Raw genomic sequence first — 21,798 nt, forward strand, 5'->3', positions numbered from 1 at the left:
GTACTGGATACTCAGACTGGGTACTGCAATACCTTATGGATGCAATGACAACATCAAAAGTATAGGAAACCTTTCAAGCCAAATTAACAAAAGCATAAATGTGATGAATTTATTTGACAAAACTCGGGAAGGAAGTCACGGCCATCGGCACTATACGTAACCTAAGTTACATGATAGCTCAATAAATGGTCTCCTTCCTTTCATACAAAAACCTCCTGGACTTCATCACATTAGAACCAAACTCTATTCTATACCTTTCGCTCTTCTACACTCCCTTTACAAAACAAGTCTTGACACTCCTGTTTCTGATCCTACCTACAGCCATGTTGCCATCATTGTAGACATTGGTTTCCACAGACTCTTTAAACCAGTTTATGTGAAATGTCAAAATGAAGAAAAACGATCATTTCTTCCACAACCGTTTGTCAAAAAAGGTATAGAAGCAAATAATTTGGCTAACATCCTCTATCACAAAAATGTTACCAACAAAATTCCCCCATATTTCAAAGACAAATCCATACCAATTATTTCATATTCCTATATTTCACCAATTGTATCAAAAAATTTCAATTATAAAAGGCTATTGCAGAACCTCAAGATTGAGGACATCAAAGCTAAACCACCTGACTGTTCTAGCAAAAACTATCCATTCAAATATGGTCCCATCGGTCACGTCATTAGGGAAGATATGTCCATTATCGAAAACGAATCTCTGCGTAATATCCTTTCTAAAGATCCCAAGTACCGTGAACCACGCTCCATAAATTGGAATTATAACTTTAAAGTTCTTATGGATGCCGTGGAGGATTACGCAAGAAAATGGATTAAACGAGAACAAGAACACATTTTTTTTTTATCTTTAAACAAGAACACATTGATTCTCTGTCAGAATGGTTAAAGGCCGTGATGTCCTTAATTTTGAAACGGATGAACGTTTTAAGTACGTCAATGAGTGCCAATGCTACATCAGTTTTCAAGAACACAGATGTAGCAAAAACGTTGTATATTATACATGTCAAATATGTTGTCGTACCAGCAGACAAAGCCCAAAACAAAATTGTTTTTGTCTGCAAAATGTTCTACATACAATGTTTATTATCAGAGGTAGACGTAGAAAATAATAGCAGTGATAAGACCTATACTGCTACCACACTCTCCAAAGAAGAGATTATGGAAAACCATAAATCTGAGCTATCCTCTATTGGTCTCTCTACCAATGAAGACGACTGTGATTTACCGTCTATGTACTGGATTCCTAGACCCCACAAGAATACATACAAACAACTCTAGATAGCTGGATCTGCAAAATGTACCATCAAACCTCTTGCAAAACTTTTAACTTCTATGCTCACAGCTGTCAAAGGGGTTTGCAGTCCTACCACAACACTTGTTACTACCGTAGTGGTATTAATTTAATGTTGATCCTGAAAAATTCGGAAGATCTTTTGGAGACAATCAGTTCAAGACTATTATCAGAATATAATAGCATTAAAACTTATGATTATTTAACACTGTATACTTCTATTCCACATACTCAGTTAAAATCCCGACTTAAAAACATTATACATTGTTGTTTTCCAAAACAAGATGGTACACCTAGATACAAATATATAGTTCTTGGTAGAGATTCCTCATACTTTGTCAGAAATAATTCCAAATCATCTTCCAAATATACAGAGGAAGATGTTTACAAAAATGCTTGAATTTTTAATCGACAACATATTTGTCCAGTGTGGTGTACGCGTTTTTCAACAAACGGTCGGCATTCCAATGGGTACTAATTGTGCTCCTCTACTTGCTGACCTATTCATTCACTCTTATGAGGCTGCATTTACAGCTGATCTGATCCGAAAGAAAGAATATCGTTTAGCTAGATCCTTTAATCTCAGTTTCCGTTATTTAGATGACGTTTTATCTTTAAACAATCCTTATTTTGGGGATTTGATACATCGCATCTGCCCCAAAGAACTTGAGATAAATGATACGACATACACTGTGAAGTCAGCCTCATATCTTGACCTACAATTAGAAATCGATGGTGAAGGAAAACTATTGACCAAACTTAACGACAAACGTAATGACTTTTCATTCAAAATTGTCAACTTTCCTTTCATTTGTGGCAATATCTCTTTAGCACCCGCGTATAGAGTGTTCATATCAAAACTCATACTATATGGTAGAGCATGCCGAGAATACGCAGACTTTTTGTATCGCGCTAGAATTCTGACAAATAGGCTTCTGCAGCAGGGTTATGTTGCTACAAGATTGAAGTCATCACTACAGAAGTTTTATGGCCGTCATCAGGAACTCGTGGATTGTTATGATGTATCCATATGCGCCATGAAAACTGATTTGTTCAACGTGTCGTAGTTTTCTTTTCCTCTTTCGTCTACCCCGGACTTGACTTTTTATGAGCAACTTGGCGGGTGTTTCTAGAAAAAACAGAGGACGCTTACCCTACCGGTGCACCTGGTCCATGCTCCCAATTTTTAGTGGAGTCCGAGTTATTCTGTAGAAAATGGGAACCCAAGCCCTTTTCGTAGAATCCATTATAAGCTAGGCTCATAAAATTCCCTTTCAAAGTAACAAAACTCTTTCAGTCTAAATGAAAATGTACGTCATTGTTTTATGCGTAGAATAAATTGGCGGCACCTAGACGTTAGACTTATTTACATACACTACCTAGGGATATAATGATATTATCAGAGACACTACAATCGTGATACTGACATTCCTATCTTATAAAGTTATCTAAAGGGATAGTACTGAAATACAGGATCATCTTGTGATTTGGTTTATTAGGTAATTTATTGGTGTTAAGGGGTTAATAATTGTGGTCAGAACTTACACCGATTGCCGTGTCATTTGGTTTATAGGAACAAAATCAAACTACATAAAAAGACGTGATTTAAGGAGTAATTAACCTCTAATCAGCTGCATCATAACAAAAATGCGTAGGAATTCATGATTCAAAAATAAATTGTAAACAAGAAGTACCCAAAACCAAATATATCGAAATAGGAAGCCAAACCCAGCACCGATAAGTTCTTCCAGAGTATGCCAAAGAATCTACATTTTTGTGGTCCCATTATTGATACAATGAATGCAATGAAGCCTCGGTGTTTTAGGGGTATCTAATTTTGTGTAAATAACACATGATATACATCTTTATACAGTTCGCGGACAGGAAAGTGTATTTTTGGTTGGTAAATATCTTCGTGTATCTTTGGTTCACCGACAATAGCTTCGACCCTATGGTTTCTCAATACAAAATTGCCAATTTTATAAATATTGTAAATTTAGGTATGTCGTGCTTGTGTTTCAAGGAGTTACCTCTTATTAGATTAGCAACATTTGAATCTAAAGTGAAGTTAAAGATTCTAAAATAAATATATTATTGACTACAAGCATCTTTATGTTCGTACCTCTTAGATTTCCTCAAATTTGTGTCATTTGTGGAAAGACATGAGAAAATCTATAATTTGTTATAACCTCATTTCCATTAAAAATATATCGGATAAACGGGTAACCTTGACTCCACTAAAACAGGGAGTACGGGTATGCGTTCCCTGCTTTTCTAGAAACCTCTGCCGAATTGATAGTCTTTGATAAATTGATAAATGAAATAAGAGATTGTGCATATTATTAATTTCTATGTTTCAAAAAAGTATTGTATAGTCAAACTACGATTTTTATACGTTTAATTTCTCTAAATGATAATTAGAAATTCAGACTGTTATAAATGTATTGAAACAAATAATAAAGCATTCTCTAATGTTGTACTACTGTACAAATTTCGTACTGTGTATAGATGCTTGACACTGTCACATGGACGGCACAGAGCATACTTTATCCAATCATGCCATTATTTTTTTGTTTTTGTAATGTTAAAATAATGAACGGATATATTTCTGTATGAAAAGTAGATGACTCAGAATAAAATTTCAATAACAAATTAACTAAATTCATACTTTAAATAATTTCTATATAGTGTTTCAAACTATAGTTTAAACATCAAAACAGTAAAGACAAACAAACAAACAAGATAAAATGTTTCTAATTATATTAAGTTTTATTTGACATTTTTTGAACTGGTTATATAGCAATTACGAAAGTAAGGAAGTGAAGAAAAACATTGAGAGATCTGATCAGACTGGAGACAAAAATAAACAAAAAATGATAATCTTATTGTACATATTTTATTATTATTATTTTTGGTATTTTGGTTGCAATCTAAAAACTCTGAAAACTTGTTTGCAAGAAAAGGGAATGCTTATTAGAAGAAAGTGTTACAGTTAAACCAATTATGGTATAATTGATTCTGCTTGTTCTTCAAATACAATACCGTGCTTCTAAACAAAAGATGATGCAGCTATGGTTAGAAAATTCTTGATGATATAGACGCGTCCGCAACGTCCTATTTATGTAGAATGTAAGACCAGAACTACGAATGGTTAACAATATTCTGAATTTGTCGACAGGGAAGTAGATGATTGCGCAACTGAAGAGGCACCGTTTTATCTTTTTACATGACAATGAGTCCCGTCCATCATAGGCATAGCCTAAGTTCATATTACAAATAAAAATACTTATGGCAACCTCCATTTGGTGAAGTCCTTCTGATAAATGTTTTGTACCTCGTCATCTGTTAAAGGCATACAGTAGAAATCGTGCCAATCCAATTGTGCAATTAACAAGTTCTATATATGAAAACAAAATATTATTATGCTAAAGTAAGTAGTAAATAAACTATAAATTGATGAAAATAGATATGCAGAATTTTTTTTATAAAATTGTGTGTTATATTTAATTTACAGATCTTGAACGTTTTTTTTTTTTAATTTTCCATTTACATCACCCTGAAATACCACCACCGATTCCCTAACACTCAATTTCCATCTAGGCGGTGGATTGTTGTATCGCTTCAATATTATCTACAAATGCATTTTGAAAGAAGGATGAAATAAATGACATTTCGATAAATGTAGAACTTTTAAAATGAAATTTCCACCTCCATTCTGTTTTCCTTTTCTCATTACCTCAATATATCATAAATGGGAAATTGAACTCCATTCAGGGACCGCTAGTTGTAATTATTGATACAAATTTCAAAGTACTTTAATCACACTTTCCACTATATATCATGTCTCACTGACCACTTCTAACGTTTCCATTACTTTACACGTTAAAAAAGTAAATTTCAAAGTTTCACTGTGAATTCCCAGGACAAATGACATCTTAAAGTTGCATACCATTGCACAGCTTGGAAAATAAGGCTTTCAAAATCGTTCACATTTTTCTATATTTACCTCTAACGACCAACGACCAAGCGAGATGACATGTATGAGTTGACATTTGCATGTTTCTTTGTGGTCTGCTGAGTTAAAACAGAAGCGGAAAGAATAGGCTAAAATTAGAAAACACATTTATAATAAAATATCGGTTAAGTAATAAACAAAAGACAAAACAAAAATATCTTGCTTTGAAATGGGTAAAATTATGCATGTACGTTACGTTTTCAGTAAGTAAAGTGGACAACATGTTTAAACATAAACTGTTATCAAAAGAATTACTATTAAACATAATCTAGAGTTACAGAAATCTCTATTAAAAGTAACAGATATGGAACGGAAGAAACATATTAAGCAATACATACACGAAAGTTTAAGAATTTATAGATTGTTATTAATTCTATACCTGTACAAAAATTAATATTAAAACACAAACTTCAGTCGGAATCATCTTATTTATCACTAATTTTCTGTGTATTTAGATAAAAGTACAGTCAGTCGGTTGTATCTACGATGAGGAAGACGCCCACAAAACGATTTTAGTATGAATAGGAAGTTAAGACATCGAGTACGTTTTAAGAATTCAACAAAGTCAGCTCTGCACTAATGTTCTATTAGAATTGTATGGATAATAATTAATAATTTTATGAACTCGATGTGCCCTTTTCTGTTACGTCTTTTACAGATAACACACAACTTAAAACGTGACCACCTGGGCCGGGTTTCATAAAAAATCTCAAACTTACATTCTCGGCGCCTTCTTCAAATTTGCAATATTTAGTGAAAAACTCAAGGGTGCAAGGAAAAATATTGATTTGAAATTTTTAATATGAAAACATGGCCGGTTTCGTATAAGAACGCTAACTTAAAAGAAATGGTAACATAAAGCAACTAAATCGACAATGCATTTCTTTTGGCAAGTATGTCTCATATTAAAAATAAGTGTAATTTTGACAGAATTGAATAATGCTTTGTGTATGTGTGTTTTTTCCATTGGAATATATGTGCTGAATTGAAGTTAAAATACGAATGTCTCTCAGCAATCCATACTATTACGAAAACGCCCCGGAAATAACGTAGATTGTGTCTTTTCACACTTTAAACCTATTGCAAACAATTATAAATCATCTAGGAGAAAGCCCATGTTGTATGACAGACCATACAGTACACACTGATTTTTCTTCAGATTCCTAGTGCTGTATTTATTTTGTGTTACGTTTTGTTTTTATTGTCTTTAGTTTTCTATATGTATTTCTAGTTATTCTGTTTTAACATAGTGTTTGTAGATCGTCTTTGTTTTCTGTTTTTACGTTATGGCAAAGTATTTTGGATTTTGACGTATATTTGAGTTGTCCTATTGATCACGCTTCAGCACCTTTTGCCGATATTTAGTTTTTCGATGTTTTTTTGTATAATATTAAGCATTGATACAAAGCAATATAAAGTGACAAGGTAACTTCGTTTAATCATTTAATCTCGCACAAGAAGGTCGTCGTGCGTCCACGGAGAGAATAAATTATTGGCTACCTGGTGCATGAGTAAAGTCTGAAAAAAATGACGAACAAAAGCAATATATTTCCGTATAAAGTTTTTAAAATATTATATTTACAGAAATTTTTCACAAAATATGTAAAATATCACGTATCGGGGCCAATTTAAAAACGATCATTTGGTATTAAAAGTAATTTTTATTCTTATCTATACATTTATTGAAATAATTGAAGCAAAAAAATGTTCTACGATTAACTTCAATATCATTATTTTTAAATTTAACTGTTTAAGAACTTTACGTCAACTATACAAATTACAAAATGTATTCAAATATTATATACCGGGCGCCGAATGGGACTTGATCTTTTTGTAATCAAAATCAATTTTGTGTAATTTTTCAGCATCCATATTTCGATGAGTGTAAGTTATGTCCATTGGATAATGCTTAAATGATATGGCATGATTGTAACATTGAAGAGGGGAAACTGTACATAGATCATGGGAATCCTTCCCTGTTTGTACTAGTAGTTATTTTGTATGAACTTAATACATTATTGTAGCCCACTAAAGTGAAGAGATATCTAAGTTTAGTTAACCAGTAAAACTTCCAGTTAATAGGGTTGTTATTCAACTACTGGACCACATATCCTTCATTTTAAACATAACTGTTTGGTGTTTTTAGATTTCGTGTAATTAATTTTTGGCAAGATTTAGCATTACATTCACAAATCTTATATGCTCATATTATCAGGACTTCAGAACATGCCTGGTTTAGAAGTTGATGTTTAATGTTGATTTTTTTTCCAAATCATAGCACACTTCAATATGATAATAACTGTATATTTTTATCAGTGCCATGGCTTGTCATTTAAAGAAAAACTCTTTTACTTTGAGTTTTAGTCTATATAGAACTAAGTAATATTTTGTGAAAATAAGTGGACCTGCATGAATATCCGTACGCATGTACTTAAACACCTATAAATGAATTTATCATAACTTAAGGTGTTTGATTCTTTCTCTGAATTCCTTTAAACTGTCTTGTCCTTTAATGAGATCAGCTGTTTTTTCACCAGTCATTACACAAGGTGCATTAATATCGCACGAGGGGACGTGTCGCATAACAGAGGCATCTGCTACTCTCAAACCAGTTACACCATTCTTGGCCTTTTGATAATAGTACAATTTATGTCATTTACACAGTAAGTGATTTTATATTATTAGTATAATTATGCATTTTGAAACTAAGACATTGTATTCAGGTTTTATTTAAACTTTAAATCGAAACACTTGTCATTAAAACTGTCCTTAAGTATCCCGTTTTTTAGTTTGGATCAATCAGAAGATAATCAAAGGGATCTTTACTGTTGAGCCGTACATTTCCTGTACAGTGTGGATGGAGATGGAATAATACTGCTATACACTCCATAGTCCCAGCACGTGTCTTCAACATGTTATTGATTTGTTTGTTTGTTTGTTGGGGTTTAACGTCCGAGCAGCAATATTTCAGCTATATTCAGACGATGAACATGAAATTGATGATAAAATGAACATGAAATGATGATGAAATGAAAAAGGGATGGGACACAAGGACAATGGGGTCGACAAATTTTGATTGTCACTGGAAATAGGGAGAGGTGGGTATGGTCGGGCAATTTAGCCTCCTGTGGCGGAGCCCTATGGTTCCTACTCCGGGAGAATACCACAGTATGGTTCTTTAACGTGCGAGGAAAGCGGCATCTTTCCCAACACGGTGCACCACTATGGCTTGCGGTCAGGTTTTCCGTACTATAGCCTGACAACCCCAGCATGTAACACACCAGGGGTACCCCATTCCACCACCTGGGGCACACATCCCAGTTGCTCTGTGGGCAGAGCGCCCTAGCCCCTGGTTAGGGTTCTGAGCACTATTTAGTCGCCTTTTACGACAAGCTTAGCGCTGCTGTAGGCCTATTCTTTTAACACCCGGACCTGCACGGGTAAACATGTTATTGAAAAATCGTTTATAGAAAAACCTTTTCAAACTATAATACCAACATTGGAACTTTGATTTGTCATCTTTTTTTTTTACTTTGACGGAATATATGTTCTTTTTTTCTTAGTATCTCCACAAGTAAAAATATGTTTCAAACAAAAGAACCAATTATTTATTCTTCATCAAGTTTTGAAGTGAATTTAAGGGAACCATGATTCGAACTGTAGCAATAAAAGAACATAACCCAGCGATAATGACTAAACAAATTAACTAGACACGCACCATATAAAACATGAAAAAAAAAAAAAAAAAATGAATGAAAGTAAACGAAAAACCCGGATTTCACTACTGACTCCACTTACACATGGAACACGTTAGTGTCAGTATTTAGAGATCGATGCATTTGCGTTTGTGAATGATAAGCATTGGATCATTTTGATGAAAAAAAAAACTACACGAACTCCTGTTTTGTATTGCCATTAGTAAATAAAAACCAACAGTCTCATTTTGATTCAATGGAAATCCATCAATAAGTCCATCATCTTTAGCATGGCATAAAAACTCTATGTGGGCATCCGGATATTTAGGTAATTCTTGATCGTTGTCAGGTAAATGTGCAAATATTTGAGCTTCTACTCCACTACCAGATAAAATGCCTGCATAAATCATTTGGTAATTTGTTTTAATTATATTGTCATTCGAATGATACGCACAGAGCATTTTTTCCGATATACCCATTTTCCACATATTACCTGCTGAAATCTGTAAGAATCAGACTAAAATGAAAAAAAATTAATCATGCTCAGAAAAAAAAACACGAATTTGACAAAAGGTACATAGTTTATGGTCTATTGAAGACGAATTGACAGTTCGTTTGTATTAGAAGTGTTACAATAGAATGACAGGGGGAATGAGTTATCTCCCTTTGATGATGAATTTGTAAAGCTTTTCATATTATGATTTATACCTCGAACTACAGACAATTAGGAGAATGTATGGGTGTCATTTCTGCATTGCAGAAAACATCTTAAATAATATATCATGGAAAGACTTGTGTGTTTTTTTCCACCATGACTTACCTGCAGAGAATGATGCATTGTTAAAGATGATGTGTAAATGTAGTTAATATTACAGCATATATTTTCGGAAATGGTCAACTGGACTTATAATTATGGTTATCACAAAATACAGCTTTTATCGTGTATCTAATAACACAAGAAATCTGTTCTTTCATACTGACCTTTCTTTAATAGTTTATACTGCAGTTGATTCCACCATGATAATCCATCTCCAGACTTCATATTATAGGGTTTGTTTATTCGGATCGTTTCCATCAAATGATAATGATCCTCCAGAGTTTCACCGACGGGAAGATCAGCAACAACGGGAATCTATTATATACCATTTACACTTATTCTGTAGGTATTTTGTGACAAAAACGACTGACGGGTACATTCAACTCAGATATTCTAATCCTTTCCAGAATTAGTTGATTAATTTTACTCCATTTTTTCTGATTGTATTTGTACAGAAAGCCTCCCTACAGTAAAGTGCATTCGTAGAAATATATTGCAAAGGAACAATTGCAACATATGTTTAGGTCAATAAGGAAATATTCATTTTGTGCATATTGAAATACATAAAAACATATAATTTCCAAAATTATATGATAAGCACAGCCCTTTCATATATAAACTTCAGGGAAAACGTATGATTACTATAAGAATTTTTACTTGCTTTTCATGAATTTTTCGTAAGTCCTAAACTTATGTCATTTATGTATTTTCAAACACGTATAAATTTACTCCTGTATACATCTGAACGGAAATGTCTGAGAACAGTTATGTTTTGTCTTGAACAATAATAGTCCTTGTGAAGTTGTACATATTTATAGAAAGGGTCTTAAAGCAGATGTTTGTTCAGAGGTAAAGCGTTAGTTCAGATATAGAAATCCTTGAGAACAATGGTAATAAATCAAAGAAAGGGCTTTAGTAGACGTGTACTAACCAATAGACAAATTGTTGGTTACTATTGTTTTTTCAATGTTGATTAAAGGTAATATCTAGATCTTCATAACTACAAAGAATCATATACATATATCTATCGTCACAATGATAACGAAAAAAATATATAACATGTATGAAAATGAAATGATCACAAAAAGCTGTGTAAACATAATAAAAGCTTCTTCTGTCATTAAGTAAACTGTGTTCCAGTCTTTTATTACTTATCATTCTTGTGCGTCAAGTTAATTTTAGATTAGTTAAAACAATACTGTACTCACATGAAGATTTTCAAGTTGTTTCCTGGGACCTATACCTGACAACATCAGTAAAGTTGGACTATTAACAGTCCCAGCTGATACAATCACTTCCTTATTAACATAAACTTTCTTTTTCCTATTTTTCTTTACCATTTCAACTCCTACAACCCTTCTTCCATCGATAATGATCTGAAATAAACATAACAAGTTTGCTTTTGCTCTGTATTTGCCTTTTGCTCTTTCTATTTATTTTGTATAATGCAATCATTAATAATAAAAATGCTGAGTATGTATGGTTCGTCTTGGTTTAATAACCCAACTCTAATCTAATTGAAATAGGTAAATAAAAAATTAAACAAAATTGAAAAAAATAACGTTATTAACAAAAGCATTATAAAATTCACACAAACATAACACACATATATATATAAATATAATGTGTGTGTTTGTGTGGGTGGGTGTGTGTGAAAATCATTAACAATTAACGATCCTAATTTTGAATTTAAAAAACCCATTTATTTTGTGTACTTTTAATAATGATTGTTAAGAAATTCATAGACGATCATGATTCCTGATTAATTTTACATTTGTTGCCATAATATTTATACTGATATGTAAATTAGGCCTATCCAATATAGGTCTAAGAAAAGCTCTAGCTGTACTGAATCGTTCCCCATTCTTCAGAGTCGACGGCATGTACGACAAACCTATGAACAGAAATGGACAAAAAGTTAAATTTTTTTTCAAAAAGAGGTCTTATTCCACATAGAAGACTCTGTTTATCATAAAAACTAATGTAATAACTATTCGGTTCAGCACTGGAAAACTATTTCTTCTACATATTTAATGCTTGACTGTATTGTAACTTAAAATACTCGAACAAAATTCGCGATATTCCAAAGTTTCTGCATATCTTTAAATAAAAAAGATTAATAAAATTTTAGATTATTTTCACGATGGAAAGAAAATATATCTAGTAAGTAGAATTTAGAAGTAAATTACTACCTAGTTGACTCTCTGCATCAAATTTCATTTGCAGCCTTCGCTAAAATATCAGGCAATTCTGTGTTTCTAGGGTCATTAATATTTTACAACCCTCCATTAGAATGAAATGCTAAAACAAATCACGATAGTTATGAAAACAAATATTCCAATCAGAATGAAGGATTAACAGTCAGTTGAAATAGATTTTAGCCGAAATTGGACACAAAATGATATGATATACATACTATGCAAATCAACATATTTTTAACATTTTCATTGTCAATGCTATAAAAAACTATGATGAGAAAAAGACATGTAATTTAATTTGATTATAAAATAAATTAAACCAACAGACGCTAACCTGAATGAAAATAATTATCAATTTTGTTGTCTTCACTCTTCAAAAAATATGGCACAACATCTCCGTAACTCTATCCTGAAAATCCCTCTGATTCCCATTGATCATAGTCATATCTACTTCCTCTGACGCAAGCAAGAAAGTTCATGCTACTAGTTCCCCCAAGAACTTTACCCATCGGCCAGAAATTCCTCTGCAAAATTGAACGGTAAACATTATCTTGTGTTCTACACTTGGAAGCTTGATATTTCATATACTATCGAGAGACCATACAACTGGTACAAAGATACTATAAACGTATAGATCTGAACCAATGTTTTATCAGAACTTCATTATATATGTTGAGACCAAAGTGTTTGATTTTGGTGATTGATTGATTTCACACAATTTGCATAGAATTATATGTTACATTGGTTTATGTTCCTTTAAAAAAGCTTACTCTTAAATGAAAACAATGAAGGTCACATATCTATTTCGATGAAGAATTATCAGAATGATCACTTTTGAGGGTTTATTGAGTCTACCAATACGGTATTTCCTTTATGTTTCTTGAAAACCCATTTGATAAGTGTATTTTATATATGCATAATGTTTTTGATATATTGTTCTAGATATTGACTTGTGGCTATATTTATCCGAGGTGTCCTTTTCCATGTAAATGTTTAAATGTCCAGAGACAATAACAACACCAAACTTATATTTTGTCATGCCTCACAAATAATACATATTTATTTCTAAAATTTCTCTTCTTAAACGGGTCACGTTCGATTTTTCAATTTTTCAGTGTCCACAAAGTGCTACTCGATATTTCCACTTTTCCCACTATGTATCTAGTACGAATCGGATTTTGTATTTTTGCAATACTATTTATGTGAATTGTAACATTTGTATTTTTGTGAAAGTATTTTGACAAATGCTTATGAATGTTATCCTTTTATATTTTGTAGTTAATCGTTCTCATATTGATACTGAATAAACTTGAATGAGACGAATTAGTATATGACTTCAAGCCCACCATTATATCATTAACGTATTGACCAGAAGATATGGATCAACAAGAGGATGATGACAAAGCTGTTGCTAATACTGAGATGCATGAAGCTATTTCTACTCATGAGACAGAAGCTGAGGCTAAAGCATATGCGAACGTCGACAAAGGATCAGAAGATAAAGGTATTAAGTTAGATGGCTATGAGGACAGAGGAACACGTCCAAGAACTTTCACTGAGAAATGAACAATGCAAGTAAGCAATTTACTACATTGAAGACTTTAGCGAATTCAATAATAAATATGATTGATGAAAAACGTTCTTTCGATTCAATAAGATCAAAACATTATCAATGGATGGAGAAATATGAACAATTTATCGAACACCACCAAAGCATTTTACCAAGAATAAATCATGATAATAAAGATTTATACATTGACAACTTTGATGAAAGAAATCATATGTGTCAATTATTCAAAACTCGTATGATGCAGTATTTCAGTTCCATGAGCCAAGAGTTACAGAAAGATGAAAGACGATCAAGGTCAAGCAGACACAATGGGACATGTGCTTCATCAAGTAAGGCGTCAAGTCAAGGTATGCGTAGTAGTATATATGCTAAGAGATTAATAGAAGAACAAACTAGGGCCGAACTTGAAGCAAAAATGGAAGCTTTGAATAAGAAAAAGGAGTTAGAATTTGCGAAAATGAAACTCATACTTGAAGAAGAAGAGCTAGAATTGAAAACAAACATTGCAATATCTGATGCTAAACAGAAAATACTTGATAGATACGAATCAGAAAACGAAAGTATTGAAAATGCATCCACAGGAACAAGTAGTTCAAAACATGATGAAATTATTTATAGGGTTAACAAAATGAAACACAGTAGTCTGAATGTGTACGCAAACCCATATATACCTCAACAGGATAGAGATGAACAAACTTTGCAAAATGTAGACAATGTACACGAGAGAAAACACATAGAACCTATAGTCGAAGTGATATCTAAACCAATTTATAGGCATATAGAACCGGAAATTGAAGTGGTTAAATCAGTTAATAAGGCGAGTTCTCAAGCACCCAATCATGACATTGACAGACGAATAAAACCAAATCGAGATGATAAATTCATGGATTTTCAGCTACATCCACACCCAGAAGCTAACACAAATCGAGACGACAATCATTACGATTCAGAATTGTCATCAATCGTAAGGTACTTACGAAAGCCTGTTCCAGATATAACGAGATTTGGTGGCGACCCGCTAGAATTCAGAAAATTTATTAGACAATTTACAGCAAGAATTGTAGTCAATGCTGACACTGAAGAAGAGAAAATGACATATCTCGAGCAATTTACCTACGGCGAAGCGCATAGAGTAGTATCTGGTTTTGGTCAGCTAATAGGAAAAAATGCATATAACTCAGCAATGAGGCAACTCCAAGAACGATATGGAGATGAAGAAGTAATAGCCAATGCTTTCATCAAAAAAGCATTAGGATGGTCCGACATTACATCAGGCGATTCAAAGGGCTGGATGAATTCTCTCTATTCTTGATAGAATGTTTAAACGCAATTGAAAGTATAGATGCTATCAGAATCCTAGAGTACTCAGAAAACATTAAGTCGTTAATGAAAAAACTTCCACTATATTTACATGATCGTTGGAGAACCGTTGTGTCGAATATCAGAGACAAGAAACAACAAGTGAAATTTTCAAACTTTGTGGAATTTGTGAAAACTGAGGCTAAGAAACTGAATGATCCTGTTTATGGAAAACCTGCTCTGACGAACTCAAACTCACAACACTCGAAGTTTTCTAAATCTAAGGCAACGAAAATGAAAGAGGCAACATATGTCAAGAGTAGTTTTGCTACTGAAATAAAACAGGAAACACAAAAACAGGTCAATGATCAGAAATGTTCATATTGTGAAAGAAATCATAGTCTTGAAAACTGTAGAGGAATATTGAAGCTCAGCATCAAAGATCGTTATGAACACTTAAAAGCAAAAGCTCATTGTTTTGGTTGTCTGAGAATAGGACACAGAACAGCGAATTGTAGAAATAGACTTACGTGTAAAATTTGTCAAAGAGGACACCCAACCATACTTCATGATAGTGAAAGACAACAACAAGAAAGTAAAAATACGTCTACAGAATCAACACAAACCGATCGATTGACTGAAAACTGGAATTCGATTATTAGTACCACCCATACAGGGGCCGGTGAGTCATCTTGTGCAATGGCAATAATACCAGTAAAGGTCAAACTTCGAGATAAACCTGACGTAATTGAAACGCACGCATTCTTCGACACTGGAAGTAGTGTTTCTTTCTGTACTAAAGATTTGCTTACACGTCTCGGTGGAAATGGTAAAAAAATGAAAAAGTAAACACCATGGGAGAGCCTTTCAACATGAAAACGTACGCCAAAGGTCTACACCAAAGATGAGATACCCGTCTCAAGTACACATATTCCTAGAGAAGATGAAATTTCAAAATGGAGTCATTTGTCGCACATTAAATGGCAGTCGCCGGATTGTGAAGTAGGTCTGATGATTGGAAATAACGTTCCGGATGCGTATATGCCATTAGACATGGCTACAGGTTGCAGTGGATCACCTCACGCTACTAGAACTAGATTAGAATGGATCATTTGGAATGTAATCAGAGACTTTGACGAAACAGAACAGGTTTTGAATCGAGCGCAATTGATGTCTATTGAAGCTATTGATGAAGACAATTCGAGACTTGAACAATTATTTAGAAATTCTTTGAACTATGATTTCCCGGAAAGAATCATCGATGATAAATTGGAAAATTCTGTCGAAGATAAGAAGGTCTTAGAATTAGTGAACAAGTCACTCAACTACAAGAATGGTCACTACGAGATAGGTTTACCATTTCGAGATCCATATATGACTCTTCCGAATAATGCATATCAGGGAAAGCAACGTTTGAAGGGGCTGAAAACAAAGTTTGCCACAAATCCGAAATTCAAAGAAGATTATATCGAGTTCATGAATAAGCTCATTGAGAAAGGTTATATGGAAATCGTCCCACTAGAAGATTTGGACAGAAATGATGGCCGAGTTTGGTATCTGCCTCATCACGGAGTGTATCACGCGCAGAAAAATAAGATCCGTGTAGTCTTTGACTGCTCAGCAACCTATATGGGCATTTCGTTGAATTCACAGTTACTCCAAGGCCCAAACCGGACGAACAATTTACTTGGCGTTCTTTTACGATTCAGAGAGGAACATGTGGCTATTCTAGGAGATATTGAAGCGATGTTCCATCAGGTTAGAGTTCCTGTGATAGATAGAGATTGTCTTAGATTCTTTTGGTGGACGAATGGCAATGTAGTTGAAAATCCCGTTGAGTACAGAATGACCGTCAATCTGTTTGGGGCAACGTCCTCGCCAACATGTTGTAACTTTGCGTTGAAACAGACTGTTGAAGATTATGCACACAGATATCATCCGTCTGTATCGAAAATTATGACAAACAGTATGTATGTCGATGACTGTCTTGCATCTGTGGAATACGAGGGCAAAGCAATCGATGTTATTAGAGATGTGACTTCTATGTGCAAAAATGGCGGATTTAAAATGACTAAATGGATCAGTAATATGCCGTCCGTTATAGACTCGATACATGAAGATGATCGAGCTAAAGATGTTCAGCACTGGAACCTTGATGATGACTTACCTGTAGAACGAGCTCTCGCTGTACAATGGAACATGGAAACTGACTGTTTTGAATTCAAAGTTAAATGTAAGGACAAACCAACGACTAGACGGAATGTTCTATCGATTACAAGTTCAATCTACGACCCTATGGGAATAATATCACCATTTGTGCTCACAGCGAAACCTATTTTACAACGATTGTGTACGAAGGGTTACAGTTGGGATCAAGAGCTCACTGGAGCCGAGCTTAAACAATGGACTGATTGGCTAGCTCAACTTAGCGAACTAGAAAATATACAACTACAGAGATGTTACAAGTCCACAGATATAACAGAGATCGAATCATGTCAACTGCATTGTTTCTCCGAAGCTAGTGAAACAGGGTATGGAATGGTTTTCTATATTAGACTTGTTGACAATGCGAATAGAATCAATTGTGCATTTGTACTTGGAAAATCTAGAGTTAATCCCCTCAAGAAAATTACGATACCGCGACTTCAGCTCGCCGCCGCTGCGAAGGCTGTCAGGTTAAGTAAAGTTATTGTTGATGAATTGAATTTCACGATCGAAAAAATTCTATTCTGGATAGACAGTATGTCCGTTTTGCGTTATATTCACAATCTGAAATCACGATTTCACACTTTCGTTGCTAACAGACTAGAAGTTATTCAAGAAGTAACGAAACCCGAGCAATGGAAATATGTCAACACGAAAGTCAACCCAGCGGACACTGCGTCTAGGGGAATGAAAGCCTCACACTTTCAGACAAACACGGCATGGCTAAATGGTCCGGATTTTCTTTGGAAAACGGAACGTGAGTGGCCAAAACAAGAGATAGACATTTCAATTCCCGATTCCGATTGCGAAATAAAGGAAACAGTTAATACACTTATAACGGAACCGAATTATGACATACTTGACAAATTGATGACACGATATTCAGATTGGATGAAACTAAAACGAGAAGTGTGTAGAATTTGGATATTCTTCGATCTTCTGAAAGGACGATGTGGCAAAGCGAAAACTGAAACGAAACGAATCCTGATCATGACGGATATGATTAAACGATCAGAGAAATGTATTATCCGATATATCCAGAAACAACATTTCGCCGATGAAATAGATTCTCTATCTAGTGATTCGAAGAAAACTTTAAAGAAAACATCCAAACTATACAAACTGGATCCGTATATAGATTATGACGGCATATTGAGAGTAGGTGGTAGATTAGACCGAGCGGAAATACCTTACGATATGAAACATCCGATTATACTGCCAAAGAATTCGAATATTTCGATGTTGATTATCAATGACATTCATCGTGCGATAGGACATCTTGGCAGAAATTCGATTCTATCAGAATTTAGAAAACGATACTGGATAATCGGTGCAAGTTCACTTACAAAAAGAATGTTATCGAAGTGCGTCACGTGCAGGAGATATCAAGGACCATTACTCGAACAAAAGATGGCTGATCTGCCAGCAGAGAGACTTCAACCGGATAAACCAGCGTTTTCTATGGTTGGCGTTGATTTCTTCGGACCGTTCTACATCAAGCAACGTCGGAGTACTGTTAAAAGGTATGGAATGATATTCACTTGTATGTCTGTACGTGCAGTACATCTGGAAATAGTACATTCAATGGACACGGATTCATGTGTCAATGCAATAAGACATTTTATTGCCCGGAGAGGTGTACCCGAACTTATCCGATCTGACAACGGAACGAATCTGATAGGTGCAGAACGAGAAATGCGAGAGGAAATTCTCAGATGGAACATTGACAGATTGAAAGTTTCATGACTCAGAATTGTATAAGATGGGAATTCAATCCACCATCGGCTTCCCATTTCGGAGGAATTTGGGAGCGGCTAATTCGATCAGTGAGAAAGATCCTGTATTCAGTAATCAAAGAACAGAACATCAGACTAGACGAAGAAGGACGTATGACATTTATGTGGGAAGTTGAATCAATACTAAACAACCGCCCACTTACCGACATATCCGACAGTGGGAACGGCATCAATGTTCTCACGCCAAATCATCTGCTCTTATTACGCCCAGGAGAATATTTTCCTTCTGGAACATTCTGTAAAACAGACAGTTACGTACGAAGACGTTGAAGACAAATACAATACTTGACTGATTTATTTTGGAGAAGGTGGACATCAGAATACATACCATCTCTACAGAAAAGGCAAAAGTGGATTAATGAGAAAAGAAACGTCGAAATAGGCGATGTTGTGATAATACAAGACAATTGTCCGAGAAACTATTGGAACTTAGGTCGAATAATCGAAGTGTTCAAAAACAATGACGGATTCGTACGTTCAGCGAAAGTGAAGACAGCTACGACGACATTAACTAGACCAATTGCGAAACTGTGCATGTTGGTAGAGAATGACCAATAGAACAGTATAAAGACTATTGAATGTTTATGCACCAGAGACTTTTTGATTTCTGACTTTGATTAAGAGTTTATTTTTTTGTTTTAAATGTCTTTTTCACTTTGGCTCGTATTAATAATTTTGTTTCATGACCACAATTAAGGGGCCGGAATGTTGAGACCAAAGTGTTTGATTTTGGTGATTGATTGATTTCACACAATTTGCATAGAATTATATGTTACATTGGTTTATGTTCCTTTAAAAAAGCTTACTCTTAAATGACAACAATGAAGGTCACATATCTATTTCGATGAAGAATTATCAGAATGATCACTTTTGAGGGTTTATTGAGTCTACCAATACGGTATGTACCTTTATGTTTCTCGAAAACCACTTTGATAAGTGTATTTTATATATGCATAATGTTTTTGATATATTGTTCTAGATATTGACTTGTGGCTATATTTATCCGAGGTGTCCTTTTCCATGTAAATGTTTAAATGTCCAGAGACAATAACAACACCAAACTTATATTTTGTCATGCCTCACAAATAATACATATTTATTTCTAAAGTTTCTCTTCTTAAACGGGTCACGTTCGATTTTTCAATTTTTCAGTGTCCACAAAGTGCTACTCGATATTTCCACTTTTCCCACTATGTATCTAGTACGAATCGGATTTTGTATTTTTGCAATACTATTTATGTGAATTGTAACATTTGTATTTTTGTGAAAGTATTTTGACAAATGCTTATGAATGTTATCCTTTTATATTTTGTAGTTAGTCGTTTTCATATTGATACTAAATAAACTTAAATGAGACGAATTAGTATATGACTTCAAGCCCACCATTATAATATATACAACAAAATGTGTGCTGTTGGTTTATCTCAAGCATGTAATGTGATGGTCTTAATCGTAATTGTAATCCTAGTAAGCCCCAGATTGTAATGCATGTGTTTTGTTCTATCATAGTTAACATAAACAATAACTATATTTATTTCTACGATTAGATAGTTTTTCTCAAGGAAATTAGTTTTAAGTGAGCGGTCTTATATAGTGGTACCTGTCCCTGCTTCATGTACAAGGAGTGTTTCTGTGGGACAGTGTAGAATCTCCAGTCTTTTTTGTGAATTTTGTACTGCTGGAGCCATGAGAGGAATTCGTATAGTATCATCTCCATAATCAGAGTCGCCCGCTTCAATCAGTAAAACGGAGATATTTCGATTTTCAGACAATCGATTAGCAATAACTGATCCCATTGAGCCTGCACCCACTGGAAGATAGAAAATACCAAAGTGTCAATGCAAATGGGAATATCTAAGGATAACACAATCGAAAATATAAACTGACAGGAGAAACAAGACGAAAGACAAAATATCAAAATACACATGGAGACGAGGAGAACGAACCAAACAAAAATCATGAAGTGAACTCATGTGCACTGAAAGGGGGAGCATACGAGTGAGACACACACTTGATTATTATAGTACGTGTTATTTAATACAAATTGCTTAATAGTTGCCAAAAGAATTTAAGTACACGAGTTTTGTGATCTGCCCCTTTTCAAAATGAACTTTATATTGACTTTTAAATAAAATTTTGAAACAGCTGCTTTCTCTTGTATTCTGATGACAAGCTTGTTATGTATGCAGTAAATGAAGTAATAAAAAGCTAATTTTAGAGATTGAACCAAGTGCCATCACCTAATAATATAGTTCGTTTCCAACCTTGAATAGATAAATACACATTTTAAAACTCACCAATAATATAGTCGTATGTTGATTCCAGCGATCTGTCTACTAGCTTGTCTTCGTCATCAGAAAAATATAAAGCCCCTAATAAAATTATTATAGTGCGAATAAGTGAAATAACATTCGATATTCTACTGGTATTTGTTGATGTGATATTCATTTTAAAAAGTCATAGGTAGAAGGATGACCTCTGAACCGTGACAAAATTTAATGATTGATACATTTTACATTGCATGTCTTTTTTGTTTTGCTAAATGTCAATGAATTGATCATACACATTTACTAATTTGCGGCATCAAATAAATGTTAAATATTGTTATACCTTTTTTCACACTTTACATATTTAATTACTAAACTAGGTGACATTAGGACGCGATTAAAATAAATGTACCGCTTCAATTAGACGTCTATTGTTGTCTTATGAATAAATGTATTGATTTGTATACCAAAGTTTGCAAATAAAATGAAAAAAAAAATACATTTGTTGTCGGTGTTCCATCCGATTAGCCTTAAGTACCCTGAAAGCATATATTAAATATCTTTGTTGATCACGAGTTTTTTTTATTTACTTTTTACATGTTTTTGCATCCGCGTACATGGTGTACTCATTTA

At 34.0% G+C, this 21,798-nt stretch overlaps 1 pseudogene across 1 annotated transcript; it reads right to left on the bottom strand.

The window, feature by feature from the left end:
- Positions 1-8,031: 8,031 nt before the first annotated feature.
- LOC148614818 (glucose dehydrogenase [FAD, quinone]-like) lies at positions 8,032-21,346 on the bottom strand (annotated as a pseudogene). Its single transcript, XR_015923779.1, has 8 exons — positions 21,196-21,346; positions 20,499-20,708; positions 12,363-12,552; positions 12,023-12,131; positions 11,603-11,724; positions 11,039-11,206; positions 9,995-10,145; positions 8,032-9,530 (listed from the first exon to the last, which is right to left on the bottom strand). The product of XR_015923779.1 is annotated as a glucose dehydrogenase [FAD, quinone]-like (transcript).
- Positions 21,347-21,798: the final 452 nt, after the last annotated feature.

This window comes from Perna viridis, chromosome 6 (genome assembly GCF_037379345.1).
Source record: "Perna viridis isolate PV_CMFRI_1.1 ecotype Kerala chromosome 6, ASM3737934v1, whole genome shotgun sequence".
Classification (NCBI taxonomy): Eukaryota; Metazoa; Mollusca; class Bivalvia; order Mytilida; family Mytilidae; genus Perna; species Perna viridis.